The 18,125-nt window shown below is 34.5% G+C and overlaps 1 protein-coding gene across 1 annotated transcript in view; it reads right to left on the bottom strand.

Moving 5' to 3' along the window:
* The window catches only part of ZNF451 (zinc finger protein 451), a 109,603-nt gene that overhangs the window by 82,324 nt on the left and 9,154 nt on the right, over positions 1-18,125 (bottom strand). The gene's annotated exons all lie outside the window — the stretch shown is intronic.

Below are 18,125 nucleotides of genomic sequence, written 5' to 3'. Positions count from 1 at the left end.
TATAGCCCCTGTAGAAAACAATTAAGAACAATACCCCAAAAAGTCATTAAACCACACATAACCTTTTGACATAGAAATATTACTATACCTCAAAGAAATCAAAGGAGGAAAGGATCCTCTATGTTCAAAAATGTTTATAGCAGCTTTTCTTGTAGTGGTAAAAAACTAGAACCTAAGGGAGTGCTTTAATAGTGGAATGCCTAAACAAATATATAACAATGTAATGTAATGCAAGGTTAGCATCAGAAAAACATGAGAAGATTGGCATGAACTGTTTCAGAGTAAAGCAAAGAACATGACCAGGAGAACAATTTATACATTAATATGCTTGTAAAGAAAAATAACTCTGAAAGACAAGAACTCTGAACAAATGTCATTCCATAGGGCTGAAGATGAAGTGTTCTGAGAGGAGTGATGAACTCAAGTTGCAGTATCAAAAAAAATGTTTTTTCCTTCTTTTTTTATTTTGAGTTCCAAATTCTCTCCCTCCCTTTAGCCTCCCCCCACTCACCCATCAAGAAAGCAAGAAATAAGAGGCAGCTGGGTAGCTCAGTAGATTGAGAGTCAGGCCTAGAGACAGGAGGACCTAGGTTCAAATCCAGCCTTAGACACTTCCCAGCTGTGTGACCCTGGACAAGTCACTTGACCCCCATTGCCCACCCTTACCACTCTTCCACCAAGGAGCCAATACACAGAAGTTAAGGGTTTAAAAAAAAAAAAGAAAAGAAAGCAAGAAATATCTGTTGCCCATTCTACATGTAAAGGCATGCAACACATATTTCTATTTTAGCCATATTGCCAGGAAAAATAAAAAAGAAAACAAGAAAGATAACATGAAACATCATGCTTGAATCTGCACTTGAATTCAGTTCTCTCTTAAACATACAGTTTCAACTATGTGGGAATGTGTTTTTTACTATATTAAAAAAAGTTGTCGTCCCCCCCCCCACATTTTTTCTGTGATGGAGGGGATTCAGGAATGATAGGTAAAAGAAAAGATAAAGCATTTTTTAAATGTTCAGAAAAGAACAAAGACAAAAGGAATAATAGACAAACAGGTCAGTTTTGAATATTACATGTATATTATATAAAAAAGAAAAGCAAATAGATAAAATATTTGCAATTGATTTTTAAAAATTTAAAAACAAAAAGGGAGAAAGAAAGAATTAAACTTAAAAAGATAAAAGAGAAGAACAAAAGGTCAAGAATATCAAGAGAATCAATGAAAATAATTGAAGGAAGGTGCGCAGCAATACCACAAGCAAATTAGGGAAGCATAGAGAATATTTTATCTGTCAGATATACAGATAAGGGAAGAACTTATGATCAAATGAGATAAAGAGCATTATCGGATATAAAATGGATAATTTTGATTACATCAAATTTAAAAGAGTTTGCAAAAACAAAACCAATGCAGCCAAGATTAGAAGGAAATCAGTTTGGGGGGAGGGGATTTACAGCAAATTTCTCTAATAGCCTCATTTCTCAACTACTTAGAAATAAGTCAAATGTGTAAGAATCCAAGTCATTCTCCAACTGATATATGGTCAAAGAATATGAATAAGCAGTTTTCAGACAAAATCAAAGCAAAGTCACATGGAAAGAATGTTATAAATCACCACTGATTAAACAACTAAAGTAATTACCTCATACCTATAGGATTGGCTAATATGATAGAAAAGGAAAAAGATAAATGCTGGAGAGGATGTAGAAAAACAGGGGCACTAACACACTGAGTAGAGTTGTGAATGATCCATCCATTCTGGAGAACATTTAGAACTATGACCAAAGGACTATGGAACTGTGCATACCCTCTAATCCAGCAATCCTACTGGATCTATATCCCAAAAAGATTCAGGAAAAAGGGAAAAGATCTATATTTACAAAAATATTTCTAGCAGCTCTTTTTGTCATGGTTAAAGAACTAGAAAATAAGGAAATGCCCATCAATTGGGGAATGGCTGAATTAAGTTGTGGTATATGATTGTGATGGAAAATACTATTGTGCTGTAAGAGATGAGGATGATTTTCAAAAAATCTGCAAAGATCTACATTATCTGATACAAAGTGAAGTGAGCAAATCCAGGAGAACACTGTACACAGTAATAATATGGTATTAAAGAACAATGAATCTAGTCTCAGAAACACAATAATCTGCAACAATTCTGAAGGGCTTATGATGAAAAATGCCATCCATTACTCCAGAGAAAGTACAGACATACATCATCATCTTTATCCAAGTTTCGGTGGATGACAAAGCTGGGAGGGATAACTGAAACACTAGATTAGAGTTAGGATCCAAAATGATATTAAAAGGCAAGAGCACATGCTCAATTGAATATGATGAAATTCAAAAGGGATACATGTAAATTCTTATAATTGGGTTTAAAAATCAACCTCACAAGTACAGGATATGGAAAGACATAGTTAAGTAAAATCTTGGCTGCAAAGATCTAGAAGTCTCAGTGGACTTTAAAAGTTCAATAAGTAAGCTATTAAAAAAAGAGAGTGAGACTGCAATTTTGAGCAGCAAGAAGAGAGGCATAGTTTCCAGGAATAGGGAGATAGTTAATAAGCATTTATTAAGCACTTACTTAATAAGCATTTATTAAACACTTATTATTGCTAGGCACCGGGTTAAGTATTGGAGACATAAAGGCAAAAACATAGTCCTTGCAGTCAAAAAAACTCATAGTCTAGTGGTAGAGACAGGAAAGTAATTATATACATATAAGATATATAATAAAGAAATAGAAGCTAATCTCATAGGAAAGATACTAGCAGTAGAAAGAGAATGGGGAAAAGTCTCCTGCAGAAGGTGACGACCTAAGTCAAGGAAGCTAGAAAACAAAGTATTGTAGGAATAAGGGACAGCCAGTGCAAAGGTATGGAAATAAGAGATAACTGAGTTAGAGGAGTTGCAAATAGGCCAGTGTGGCTGAATTAAAGAATGAATGGAAAGGAGTAAAAAATAAGACTGGAAAGGTAGGAAAGGGAAAGGCTTTAAATATCAAAGAGCATTTTACATTTGATCCTAGAAGTAAGAAGATCCATTGGAAAAGACTGAATTTGTATATACGTGTGTGTGTGTGTGTGTGTGTGTGTGTGTGTGTGTGTGTGTGTGTGTGTGTGTTTTGGTTAAGGGGGTAAGGCAGTGTTGTGTGACATGGATTTGGCAGATTAGAAACAAGGTTACTATAAAGTACTAGGCAAGGAATGATGAAAGTCTGTATAAGTGTGGAGAAAGGAACATGAAGTGTGTTGGGAGGGTTGAGGGGAACACATAAACAAGGGGGTAGTGGACGGAATAAGCATTAATAAGTGTTTGATAGATGCCAGGAACTGTGCTAAGTGTTTCATGAATATTATTTTCATTTGTTCCTCATAACAATCCAGGGTGGATAGGTGCATTTTTTTTTAAAACCCCTGCACTTCGGTGTATTGTCTCATAGGTGGAAGATTGGTAAGGGTGGGCAATGGGGGTCAAGTGACTTGCCCAGGGTCACACAGCTGGGAAGTGGCTGAGGCCGGGTTTGAACCTAGGACCTCCCGTCTCTAGGCCTGACTCTCACTCCACTGAGCTACCCAGCTGCCCCCTAGGTGCATTTTTTTATCCCAATTTAACTGCTGAAGAAACAAACTGACAGAACTCTGACTCCAGTCCCAGTTCTCTATCTACCAAACCACCAAGCTGCCTCCCTGAGAGATCCTGTGATGTCTGTAGAAACAAGATTAGAGAACAGTCTGAATGAATGGGATGAATATGAGTGAGTACAAAATATCATTGGGGTTGTGAGCTTGCTTTACTGGGAAAATGGTGTGCCTTAGATATAAGAAGAAAACTGGTAAGAAAAGAGGATGTAGGAAAAAAGATGAGTTCTGATTTGTTGAGTATAAGATAATCTGAGATTTCTTTTTTAAATTAAATTTTATTTGTTGCAGTTACATGTAGAAGCAATTTTTGACAATTATTTTCTGACATTTTACAATTCAGATTCTTTCCTTCCCTCCTTCTCCTCATCCTTGAAAGCAATAAACAGTCTGATATTGGTTATATCAGTGTTTTAAATAAAATGTATATTTCCTTATTCCCCATGTTGTGATTGAAAACACATATCACATATACAATGTAAAACTCATGAAGGAAATAAAGTGAAGGATGCCAGGTTCTGATACTGCAATCAGATTCCAAGTTTCTTCTTTGGTGATGGATAGCATTTTTTTGTTTTTTTTAATTATGAATCCCTTGTACTCTTGAAACTTCCAATTCAATATGTTCTCCACCTTGAGTTGATATCATATGATTATCGATTTGACAACCTGGGATGTTTAGCCTGATAAAATGGTCAAGTATTTGAAGGGCTATCAAGTGGAAGAAGGAATAGATTTATTCTTTTTGGTTCCAGAAAACAGAAACATTTATAATGGAAGCTATGAAAAGGCAAAGTTCGGCATGAAATTAAGGAAAATTTTCCTAATAATTATAGTTGTTCCTGATGATAGAATTGTGAACTGGTCCAAACATTCTAAAGAATAATTTGGAACTATGCCTAATGGTTTACAAAACTGTGCATTCCTTTTGACCTAGCAATGTCTCCATTAGGTTTCTGTTTCAAAGAGATCAGAGGGAAAAGGACCTATTTTCTATCAAATTATTTATAACAACTTTTTGTGGTAGCAAAGAATTAGAAATTGAGGGGATGTCCATCAAAATTGGGGAATAGCTGAACAAGTTATTGAGACAGAATATTCCAGTGCTATAAAATGAACAGGACACTTTCAGAAAAACCTGGGAAGATTTGTATGTACTAATGCAAACTGAAGGGAGACAATCCAGAAGACAGTACACAGTTAACATTATTCTAACTATGAACAACTGTGAAAGCCTTAGCTACTCTGATCAAGACAATGATCCAAGACAATTACAAAGGACATGGGATGGAAAATGTTATCCAGAGAGAAAACTGAAAGAGAAAACTCTACTGTAGGTTAAAACATTTTTTCACTTTTTTGGTTTTTTCTGTGTTTTCTTTTGCGATAAGACTAATATGGTAATATTTTCACATGTATAATCAATATCATGTCAAGCAGGAAAGAGGGAGATAATCTAAAACTCAAAATTTTAAAAAACAATGTTAAAAAATTAATGTAATTGGAAAATATTTAAATAAATTAGAATATATTTGAAAATAAATAATCATAGCTGCCCAAAAATAGATTGTAGCCTGGGAAATGGCATGGCTCAAGTCCCTAAAAGTAGAACAGTAAAGTAACTCAGTTTCAGAATTTAACCTAATCTGAAGAGAAACAACAAAGGCAAGAATCCAATATACCAGATGGGAGTCTATAATTCTGTTGCTCTGAACTAGAAGAATTTCCTAGCTGGCTGACAGGGGCATAGTTCAGTAGCATTCTATTATTGCTCTGACTAAAACCAAGGTCAGGAGCTTGCAGAGCTCCAAGCAAGAGGGCAGTAATCAGACTTTACATTGGATCAGAACTTTCATGGGCACTAAAAATGTTTGTAAGTTCCCCAGTATATTCCTAACATACTAGAATAATATTATACTCAATACTCCAAGAAAGCGGCAATAGGACCAACCCAGACTTTCCCTCCTATATTTCAGAAAATATAGCCTTAACACATCAAGTCCAAAGTAAGCAAGTAGACTGGAAGCAAATCAAAAAAAGAAGCCCACATTAAAGAGATATGGTGGCAGGAAAATTCAAGACACAACACAAAAGAGAATGACTCCAAAACATCTACAAGCAAAGCCTCAAATTTGGGCAGGAACTCAACTAGAATTCCTGAAAGAGATGAAGCAGAAGTTTAAAAAAAAGGTTTAAAAATATTTTTATACTCTGAGGGATTTATGGTAAAGATGCTACCCACATTCAGAGGAAGGACTGCAGGAGAGGAAACATAAGATAAACAATTGCTTGAATGCATAGGCTGAGGCAGACATGAATGGGAAATAGACCCTGAACAAGGACACATGTTACAACCAGTGGAAATGTGCGTTGGCCATGGGTGGGAGGAGAGCGGGGGGGTGAAGGGGAAAGTAGGGACATAAAGTATGTAAACAGGTTAAAAACAAATATTAATAAATGTCTAATAAAAAAAAAAGAAAAAAATATTTTTATAAATGAAATGAGAGAGATCTTGAGGGGAAAAAAATGGAAAAGAAACATAAGTGGCGAAAGAAAGAACTAGAAAGAAACTAAAAGCTTGGTGCAAGAATTACTTTTTAAAACATTGCCCAAGCATCAAACTTCCTGAAAACTAGAATGGACCAAATAAAAGCCAATGACTTCATGAGTTAATAAGAAATATTAAAACAAAGGCAAAAGACTAGAGAAAAAGGAGAAAATGTATTTCCTAGCAAAAGCTGAAGGAGAAAAAAATTGAAGAATCAGAGAATGTGAATGACACAAAAAGAGACAAGTCTAGTCACTGTATTTTTAAAATCTTGAGGGCAAGGCAAGATGGAGGAGTAGCAGCACAGAAAGCTGGAACTATTCAGAATTCTCTCAAATTAACCTCATCGAAACAAATAGTAAGAGTGACAGAACCAACAAGGGGACAGAATAAAGTAACTCTCCTGCAAAAAACAACTTGAAAGGTAGGCAGAGGTCTATTTAACTGGAGTGAGAGGGAGCAAGGCAGTCTGCAGCACACCTGGATCAGAGCTTCTGCCAAGCCTGCCTTGAAGCCCCAAGATCAGCACAAGGGAGCTCTGAGCCCTGTAGGCCAGCAGCAGTCCCTAGAGAAGACTGAAATCAGCAGGGGGAGGTGACTTCTAGACCTCTCAGCCAACAAGTCATTATACACCTTGGAACCTGCAGAAAACTAGAAATAGAGCTAAGGGTAGCAGCAAAAAAACTGAAGTTTAAAAAAGTATATCCTCTACCCTGAGGACAGAGTCCACCTTTAAGACAAAAGTAAAAGTAAAAAAAAAAAAAAAAAAAAAGCTGGGAAAATGAGCAGACAAAGAAAAATAAAAACACCTACCATAGAAAAATTTTATGATGACAAAGAAGAGCAAGGCAAAGATTCAGTAGGAGACAGTGAGATCAAAGCAGCCACATGTAAACCTTCAGAGAAAAATGGGAATTGGTCTCAGGCTCTGGAAGAGTTAAAAAAAAAAAAGAAGAGACAAAAGAAAAAGAGGGAAGAGAAATGAAAGTAAGACAAAAAGAAAACAGATTAAAAAACAGAATTGGCCAAATGGAAAAAGAGGTGCAAAAATCCAATGAAGAAAAAGAGTTCCATAAAAAGTAAAATTGGCCAAGGGGAAAAGGAGATTTTAAAAATTCAATGAAGAGTTTCATAAAAATGAAAATGACCAAATGAAAAAGGAGAATCAAAAGCTCATGGAATAAAATCATTCTTTAAAAATTAGAATGGGGCAAGTAGAAGTTAATGATTTCATGAAACATCAAGAAACAATAAAACAATAAATAAAAAGGATAAAAAATAGAAATGTGAAATTTTGAGAAAAAACAATAACCTGGAAAATAGATCCAGGAGATAACCTCAGAATTATTTGATTACCTGAAAGTTATTATTTTTTTTAAAAAGCCTAGACAGCATATTACAAGAAACTATCAAAGAAAACTTCTCTGATATTCTTGAACAAGGTAAAGTAGAAATCAAAAAAATCCACCAATTACCTCCTGCAATAAATCCCCAAATGACAATTCCCAGGAATATTATAGTCAAATTCCAGAGCTCCCAGGACAAGGAGAAAATACTGCAAGTAGCAAGAAAAAAAACAGCCAATTCAAATATTATGGAGCCAGAGTCAGAATTACACAGGATTTAGCTTCTATATTAAAAACATCTACATTAAAAGAATAGAAACCTTCTACATTAAAAGAATGGAAGGCTTGGAATATGATATTCAAGGGAAAAGTATGGTCATTTAATAAAATGGAAGATTTCCAAACAATCCTGATGAAAAGATCAGACCTAAACAGAAAATCTAATGTCCAAATACAACATTCAAGAGAAGCATAAAAAGGTAAATTAGAAAGAGAACATTTAAGGTATTCAGTAAGATGGAACTGTTTATATTCCTACGTGGAAAGATATTTGTAACTGAAATTTTATCTCATTAGCAGAGCAGCTAAAAGGAATATACAGAGACAGAGGGTATGGGAGTAAGCTGTTTAGAATGCCATAATATGCAAAAAAAGAAAAAAAATCAAGTGCTGAAAAAAAGGATTGCACTGAGAGAAAAGGGAAGAGAGGTAAAATGAGGTAAATTATATATCTCCTAAAGAAGTGCAGAAAAAAACTATTACAGTGGAGGGGAGTGTAGTGACAAGCAATGCTTAAACTTTACTCACATCAGAATTGACTCAAAAAGGGAATAATAATCATATTCATTGAGGTATAAAATCCTATCTTACCCTATAGAGAAGTAGGAGAATAAGAAAAGGGGTGATGGGGATGGAGGTAATATAAGTGAGGAGGAATGGGGGGGATGATTAAAAGCAAGGCATTTATGTGGAAGGAAAGAGTGAAAGGAGAGAAAAAGTACAGGATCAAAAGAGGAAAATGAGATGGAAGGGAATACACAGATGGTAATTATAACTGTGAATGTAAATGGGATGAACTCACTCATAAAACAGAAGTATATTAATTCTAATGTGAGTAAAGTTTAAGGACTGCCTGTCACTACTCTCCCTCTCCCTTCCGCTATAATATTTTTTTTAAGGATATAATTTACCTCATTTTACAACTCTCTTCCCGTTTCTCTCAGTTTTCTCTCTTCCTTTTTATCTCTCTGGATAAAAAAACAGAATCCTACAATATGTTATTTACAAGAAACACATATGAGGCAGATAGACACAGAGTAACGTAACTGGTTGGAGCAGAAATCTATTTATTGGGCTTCAAATGAAGTAAAAAAACTAAGAGTAGCAATCATTATCTCAGACAAAACTAAAGCAAAAATAGATCTAATTAAAAGAGATGAGGAAGGGGGCAGCTGGGTAGCTCAGTGGATTGAGAGCCAGGCCTAGAGATGGGAGGTCCTAGGTTCAAATCTGGCCTCAGACACTTCCCAGCTATGTGACCCTGGGCAAGTCAGTTGACCCCCATTGCCCACCCTTACCACTCTTCTGCCTTGGAGCCAATACACAGTATTGACTCCAAGATAGAAGGTATGGGTAAAAAAAAAAAATTTTTTTTAAAAAAAGAGATGAGGAAGGAAATTACATCTTGCTAAAAGGTACAACAAAAATGGAAGTAATATCAATACTTAACATTTTTATATTCACCAAATATTGTAGCCTCCAAATCTTTAAAGGAGAAATTAAATGAGCTTCAGGAAGAAGTAGACAGTAAAACCATACTAGTAGGGAACCTCAACTTTCCCCTATATTTACTAGATAAATCCAATCAAAAAATACATAAGAAGAAAGTGGATGAAATTTTAGAAAAGTTGGATTTAATAGATCTCTGGAGAAAACTGAATGGAGATCTAAAGGAATAGACCTTCTTTTCAGCAGCACATGGTACACATATAAAAATTGATAATGTACTAGGACATAAAAACTTCACAACCAAATACAGAAAAGCAGATATAATAAATGCATCCTTTTCCATGTCATAATGCAATAAAGGTGCATGGAAAGAAAATTTTACATTGGAAATTAATCTTAATTCTAAAAAAGGGGTGACTAAAAAGAACAAATTGTAGAAAAAAATCATTAATTTCATTAAAGAGAATGATCCAACCAATCTGGAAGGCAATTTGGAATTATGCCCAAAGGACTTTAAAAGAATGCATGCCCTTTGATCCAGCAATACCACTACTAGGTTTGTACCCCAAAGAGATAATAAAAAAGGGTTGTACAATAATATTCATAGCCTCACTTTGTGGTGGCAAAAAAATTAGAAAATGAGGGCGTGACCCTTGATTGGGAAATGTCTAAATAAATTGTGGTATATGATGGTAATAGAATACTACTGTGCTGTAAGGATGATGAACTGGAGGATTTCTATATGAACTAGAAGAACATCCATGAACTGATACAGAGTGAAATGAGCAGAACCAAAAGAACATTGTACACAGAAAGTGAAACACTGTAGAAAGATGGAATGTAATGGACTTTGCTACTAGTAGCAATGAAGTGACCCAGGACAATCCCAAGATATTTATTAAAAAGTGTATTTTTGGAATTGGGAAGATGCCATTTAAAAGTATGTTATATATTTCCTATGGACATGTGAGGGACTTTGAAACTACATTTCCTATGATTTCTCATGGCAAACAGGAAGTATGATGATGTAAAAGAGGGGTTAAATCTCCTGGGTGAGGAGGAAGTCGCTCTCTTAGCTAGCAGGCGCAGGCGATAGGAAAGGTAAAGATGACTGAGGCAATGTGAATACTTACAGGCGCGTGGTCTAATGATTTTATCCCTATCAGCATGGCTTTAATTAAAGTACTAATTTATATTATTATATCAGTCTTTATCATTTTTAATCGTAACAAAAGAATGCCAGCCACATTGAGATAAAGAACTGTGGAAGTAGAAACACAGAAGAAAAACATATTACTTATCACTTGTTTATAGGAGTACATGATTTGGGGTTTTGGTTTCAAAAGATTGCTCTATTGCAAAAATGAATAATAACGGAAATAGGTATCAAGTGATAACATTTGTATAATCTATTGTAATTGCCTGTCGGCTCAGGGAGGAGGGAGGGAAGAGATGAGAAAGAAAATATGTCATGTAAACATAGAAAAATATTTTTAAATTTTAATTTTTTAATTAAAAAAAATTTTAAGCTGTCAGTCAAAAAAAGAGAATAATAATGAAGAGATGACATATCATAATTTATGGGAAACAGCCAAAGCAGTACCTAGAGGAAAATTAATTATCTCTGAATGCTTATATCAATAAAATAGATAAAAAGAACAAAAGACCAAGAATATCAGGGAAAATAATGAAAAAAAATATGAAGGAAGGTGGCCAAGCAGTACCAGATCTTAAACTGTACTATAAAGCAGTAGTCATTAAAACAACATGGTGCTGGCGAAGAAACAGAAGGGAAGATAAGTGGAATAGACTAGGGGTAAGCAACCTCAACAAGACAGTCTTCACTAAACCCAAAGAACCCAGCTTTTGGGACAAAAACCCACTATTTGACAAAAACTGCAGGGAAAATTGGCAAACAGTATGGGAGAGATTGGACCTAGATCAACATCTTACACCCTATACTAAGATAAACTCAGAATGGGTGCATGATTTGAATATAAAGAAGGAAACTATAGGTAAATTGGGAGGGCACAGAATAGTATACTTGTCACGATCTATGGGAAAGGAAAAATTTTAAAACCAAGCAAGAGTTAGAAAAAAATCACAAAATGTAAAATAAATAATTTTGACTACATTAAACTAAAAAGTTTTTGTACAGACAAAACCAATGCTATCGAAATTAGAAAGGAAACAACAAATTGAGAAAAAATCTTTATAACAAAAAACTCAGATAAAGGTCTAATCACTCATATATACAAGGAGCTAAATCAATTGTACAAAAAAATCAAGCCATCTCCCAATTGATAAATGGGCAAGGGACATGAACAGGCAATTCTCAGATAAGGAAATCAAAACTATCAATAAGCACATGAGAAAGTGTTCTAAATCTCTAATAATTAGAGAAATGCAAATCAAAACAACTCTGAGGTATCACCTCACACCTAGCAGATTGGCTAAAATGACAGCAGGGGAGAGTAATGAATGTTTGAGGGGATGTGGCAAAATTGGGACATTAATGCATTGCTGGTAGAGTTGTGAACTGATCCAACCATTCTGGATGGCAATTTTCGAATTTTGGAGGAATTCCATGTGAACTGGAATGACCTCCAGGAATTGATGCAGAGTGAAAGGAGCAGATCCAGGAGAACATTGTACACAGAGACTGATACACTGTGGTACAATCGAACATAACCGACTTCTCATACTAGCTGCAATGCAAGGATCCTGAGCAAGGCTGAGGGACTTATGAGAAAGAAAACTAGCCACATTCAGAGGAAGAACTGTGGGAGGAGAAACACAGAAAAAAAACTGCTTGAACACATGGGCTGTTGGGGATATTATTGGGGATGTAGACACTAAACGATAACTCTAGTCCAACTATCAATACTATGTATGTTATTGGGTCTTGATCAATGATACATGTAAAACCCAGTGGAATTGTGTGTCAGCTAAGGGGGGATTAGGGGTTTGTGGGAGAGGGAAAGAACATGAAATATGTAACTATGGGAAAATATTCAAAATAAAAATTAAAAAAAAGAAAAAGGAAACAAAAAAAATGAAAAATATTGTGGAAAAGAAGGGAGACATGAACCTTTATGTGAGACTTAGCTAAGGGTAAATCATTCCTAAGAGTCTGGTGGATAAAATTTTAAAAGTAACAAATAAAACAAAATGAAATAAATTAGTAAATCTTTCTACCAAAAAGAATAATAAAATAAAATAGATAAAAGGCAGCTCAATGAATTGGGCATGCAACTAAAATAACTAGGAAAAGAACAAATCAAAAATCCCCCACTGAAAGACTAAATTGGAGAACCTAAAAATCAAAGGAAAAATTAATAACAGTGAAAATAAGAGAACTAATAAACTAATAAATAAGAGTAGGAGGAGTTGGAGTTTTATGAAAAATAAAATACAGAGAGAACATTGGTTAATTTGATATTTAAAAGTCAGTACTTATTCAGTGTCATACGCCAAACTACCAAAAAACTAGAAAAAACAAAAACAAAATTCATCTGGAAAAAAAAGATCAAGAATATTATGGGAATTATTGAAAAACAATGTGAAGGATGATAGTCTAGCAGTATCAGATCTCAAACTATACCATAAAGCAGTAATCATCAAAACAATCTAGTACTAGCTAAGAAACAGATTGGTGGAGCAATGGAATAGATTAGGGAAAGGCCTTAGCAATTTAATGTTTGATAAATTCAAAGATCCCAACTTTTGAGATAAGATATAACTTATAAGAAATAACTCACTATTTAACAAAAACTGCTGGGAAAACTGGAAAACACTATGACTGAAACTAGGTAGAAAGCAGTATCTTACACATCCTATACCAAGATAAGGCCAAAATGAATACATGATTTAGATATAAAGAGTAATACCATAAGTAAATTAGAGGAACATAAAATAATTTCTCTCTCAGATCTATGGAGAAGGGAAGAATTTATTACCAAACAAAAGAGAGAGAACATTACCAGATGTAAAATGAACAATTTTTTTTACTATATTAAATTTAAAATATTTTTACAAACAAAACCAATATAACCAAAATTAGAATAGAAACAACTGGGGAAAAAAATTTTGTAAAAAATTCTCTAATAAAGGTCTCATTTCTTAAATATGTAGAGAACTAAGTCAAATTTATAAGAATATAAGCAATTACCCAATTGACAAAATGGTCAAAAGATATGAATAAGCAGTTTTCAGAAGAAGAAATAAAAACTTACAATAATCATATGAAAAAATACTCTAAATCGCTTTTGATTAGAGAAACACAAATTAAAACAACTCTGAGGTACTACTTCATACCTATCAGATTGACCAACATAATAGTAAATTAAAATGATAAAATGTTAGAGGGGATATGGCAAAATAGGATACTAATGCAATACTTGTAGAATTGTGAATGATCCAGCCATTCTGGAGGGCAATTTGGAGCTATGCCCAACGGATTACAAACAATGCAAACTCTTTGATCTAGTAATACCACTATTAGGTCTGTATTTCAAAAAAAAAGAGCAAAGAACCTACTTGCTCAAAACTATTTCTAGAAGCTCTTTTTGTGGTGGCAATTGAAGGGATTGGGGAATGGCTGAACAAATTGTGGCATATGATGCTGATGGAGTACTATTGTGCTGTAAGAAATGATGAACAGGATAACTTCAGAAAGAGCTGGAAAGACCTACATGAACTGATACACAGTGAAATAAGTAGAACCTGGAGAACATTATACACAGTAACAGCAATATTGTGGAATGATCAACTGTGGAAGGCTTAGATACTCTCAGCAATACAATGATCCTGGACAATTCTGAAGGACTTATAACAAAGAATGCTATACACCTACAGAGAAAGGACTGTTGGCATCAGAATGCAGATCAAAGCTTACAATTTTTCATTTTATTTTTATTTGGATTTTATTGTAGGGTTTTGGTTTTATGAGAGTATTTTCTTACAAAAATGAACAATATGGAAATGTTTTGCATGATAATACATGTATAACCTAGATCAAATTCCTTGCCAGCTCTGGGAAGAGGGATAGAAGAGAGGAAGACAGTCTGGATCATACGACTTCAGAATATTTATATGGAATTTTTTATTATATGTAATTAACTTAAAGAAACATATTTCAAGGTAAAAAATAAGAAAAATAAGTCAAGAAATATTGAAATAAATCTTCCCAGATCTCTTGGAGTCAAAGGGCAAAGTAGAAACAGAAAGAATCCACCAGTTACCACCTGAACTCCAAAATTAAAAATCTCAAGAACATCAAAGTTAAAATCTAGATTCCAGGTCAAAGAAAAAAATATTGCAAGCAGTTAAAAAGAAAGTACCAAGTACCTAAGAACCACATTCAGGTTCATATACAATTTCACAGCCAATAGAATAAAGAAGTTTATAGGCTTTGGTCTACTATATTCCATAAGGAAAGGGACATAATAAGACTTACAACCTAGAATAACTTATAGAACAAAACTGAATATAATGCTACAGGGGGAAAATGGATCTTTAATGAAAAAGAATTTCTAAGTATTTCTTTTGAAAAGACCAGAGTTGCACAGAAACTTTGAAGTTCAAACACAGGAGAAGAATCACAAATGAACGATTTAAATGGACAAAAAAGATAACCTGTTTACCATCCTGCTAAGAATACAATAAATAACATGACTAAAAACAGACCTCATGGAAAGTATATGCAGGTTCCTTGGCAGAAAATACAGTAAATACTATCATCTTATTCTCTGCCTTGTCCCATCTTAAGAACAGAATGTCCCCCAAGATCTTGTGACATCAACTTATGGACAAGACAATTAAAAAGTATGCCAAGAAACAAATTACACTTCCCCCCAAAGAGGGGGATTGAACCATTATAGTTCCACTATAAAATTTGCAGGGGAGGGCACGGGGGGAGACGCGGACAAAACTTAATTTCTTATTCTTTGTGGCAATAGATATCAGTCAGGTGGCTCATTAAATATAAGGCTACCGGCATCAACCAATCTAGGCCAACTGTCCCACCATTCTCTTAGTGATTTGATAAAGAAAAGAAACAAACATAACTCCCAGATGAAAACCCTACCATCTATTTAAATCAGTGATGGGCAAACTTTTTAAAGAGGGGGTTCAAAGGAAATGTTCATCTGTCAGTCTGTTTCTAAGGCAGCTCTTTCGAAGTTTCATTGTATTGTCTCCTACTCATTGTATTTGTCAGATTAGGAATAATGTCTCCCAAGGGATAGAACATTTCAGGGGGCCGTATTTGGCCTGCAGTTTGCCCATCACTGATTTAAATGGTTCCATGGAAAATTTTGGAAATGAAGGCATTGAAGCATATGGTCTATGATTATCAGCGAAAATTTCAATTAAATGGGAGTGAATGATAATGTCCCATCTCTATGGCTGAATGACAGTCTTGTTGGCCCTAAAAAGAGTAGAGAGGAACTTGAAACAAGTATTGCCATATTTTTAAAAGCTGCTGATATACACACTCAACCAGGATATATTCCATTACCTCCATAGTTGCAGTCTCAATTTTTTTTAAAAAAAGGAGAGATCCTTTACCTGATCTATAGACTGGCAATCAATCTACAGAGCCAAACTGAACTAGTTCCCATTGAATGGGGCCAGGAGACCTGGCTGTTTCTCCACACTAGGCATGGAATGAAACACTCCTATATGCCCTTCATTAATATGGTCATCAAATGAGTGGGGATTATTTCCAAAAGCAAAATGCTATTTTAAATAGACCAGTTAGTTAAATAGATCAGTTGCCATCAAAATGTGGCATAAAATTGAGATTCAGATAAATTTTAACAGTTTCAGGTCTGAAAAACCCTTAAAAATGGGAGTTGAGGTTGATAAATTTAAAATTCTGGATACTTTTTTAGAGGCAACATATATACTGAAGTCTACAAATATAAAAATAGGGGATTAAAACAGAAAAAAAGGTACCACGACAGGAAAAAAAATACATGTTGATAAAGAAGAATACCTACTCTCTATAATATTATGCAGTTGGAGGGCCAGTTCATCTAGTAATCCACTAGTAAGTATACAAAAATCACTGCTAAGAGACAATGAATTGGATCTTGAATTGAAGGAAGAGATATAAAATGATATTTGTAAAATTGTTAAATGCTTTAATGAACCAAAGTCTCTTTTTAAAGAAAAAAACTTATTCTTCCAGTTTTTATGGCTACAAATTATGGAGCATTAGAATCTAGTGAGCCTAACAAACTGCAGCATATTACAGGTATCTCTTTTATATTGTGACTTTTCCTATCACGGTTTCAATATATATCAGTTTGGCTTAAAAAATTAGGGAACTTTTTTTTAAGTTTTGCAGAAGCCACAGACAACCCTCAAAGGCCAACAGATGACATTTAAAAAAAAGCTTAGAAACTCAGAAATCCATAAAATATATGTACAGTATTGTATAACATCAATATATTTTATCTTTTAAAGCCACGATCTACACAATTTCTTTTTTAAAGTTAAAAGAAGTATAAAGTTAAAGTTTGCAAAAAGAATGTGAAAGCCAGCAAACAACATACAAAGGCTAAAAATGTTCATGTTAATCTTACTTACATATCACCTATGACCAAAACACTTAACACAAAATTTACAAGGTACTCTAAACACTTCATTAAGGTCAAGAAAAAGAAAATCAGACTTCTCTGGTACAGAGGGAAAGCCAAAAAATGTTATACAGGTTTTGATCACGAAGTGCACAATCTGTATGGTACAAGGACACCTGTACTATAAATGATTTGCATTAAAGCAGATCATCAAAGACATTATCTACAAATTTTGTGACTACAAAAGAGGTTGTTGCCAGTCATATACTGAAAAGATAGATGAGTAGCTTAAATGCTGCACAAGTGTTACTTATGTAACATAACAGGATTTTGAAACAGGCTTCCTAGTGTTTGGTGGACTCCCTACTAACATGAATAAGAATCACTCAAGATGAGAAGCAAAAGAGCTGCAACCAGCGCAGTTGGCAGAATTACTAACATTGACAAAATCCTACATTTGCTGATTCATTGACACAATTACAGGATCACTTCCATATCACAGGATTTAGGGGGCACAGCAATCTGGAAAAATTGCATAAAATTTTTTGGGTCTCAGAGAAGAAGTCTGAATTTATTACTTTTCTTTTATGGGGTGTTTATAGTACCTTACTGTAAAATTTGGATTAAGTATTTGGTCATAGGCTATATGTATATGAGTCAATGTTAAGAAAAATGTTTTTAACTGCTTGAACACATGGGTTGAGGCAGACATTATTGGGGATGTAGACTCGAAACTACCACACCAATGCAACTATCAACAATTTGGAAATAGGTCTTGATCAATGACACATGTTAAAACCAGTGGAAATACACCTCAGCCATGGGGGGAAGGGGGAAGTCAGGGGGGGAAGGGGAAAGTAAGAGCATGAATTATGTAATCATGTTAACTTTTCAAAAAAATAAATATTAATAAATGCTTTAAAAAAAAAAAAAGAAAAATGTTTTTGGGGGCAGCTAGGTAGCTGAGTGGATTGAGAACCAGGCCTAGAGACAGGAGGTCCTGGGTTCAAATCAGGCCCCAGACACTTCCTAGTTGTGTGACCCTGGGCAAGTCACTTAACCTCCATTGCCCAGCCCTTACCACTCTTCTGCCTTAGAACAAATACAGAGTGTTGATTCTAAGGTGAAAGCCAAGGGTTTAAAAAAAAATTTTTCCCCAAAACTTCTTTGTCATTTGTAAGTTTCCACAAAACTCCCCACAAATTCCCATTTTACTATCATATGTTGACCCTTGACATATAAAAACCACAATGGGGGAAAAGTTCT

This window comes from Gracilinanus agilis, chromosome 4 (genome assembly GCF_016433145.1).
Source record: "Gracilinanus agilis isolate LMUSP501 chromosome 4, AgileGrace, whole genome shotgun sequence".
Taxonomy (NCBI): domain Eukaryota; kingdom Metazoa; phylum Chordata; class Mammalia; order Didelphimorphia; family Didelphidae; genus Gracilinanus; species Gracilinanus agilis.
Note: the sequence above shows the minus strand (reverse complement) of the source record. Positions and strands in the feature narration are given on the sequence as shown.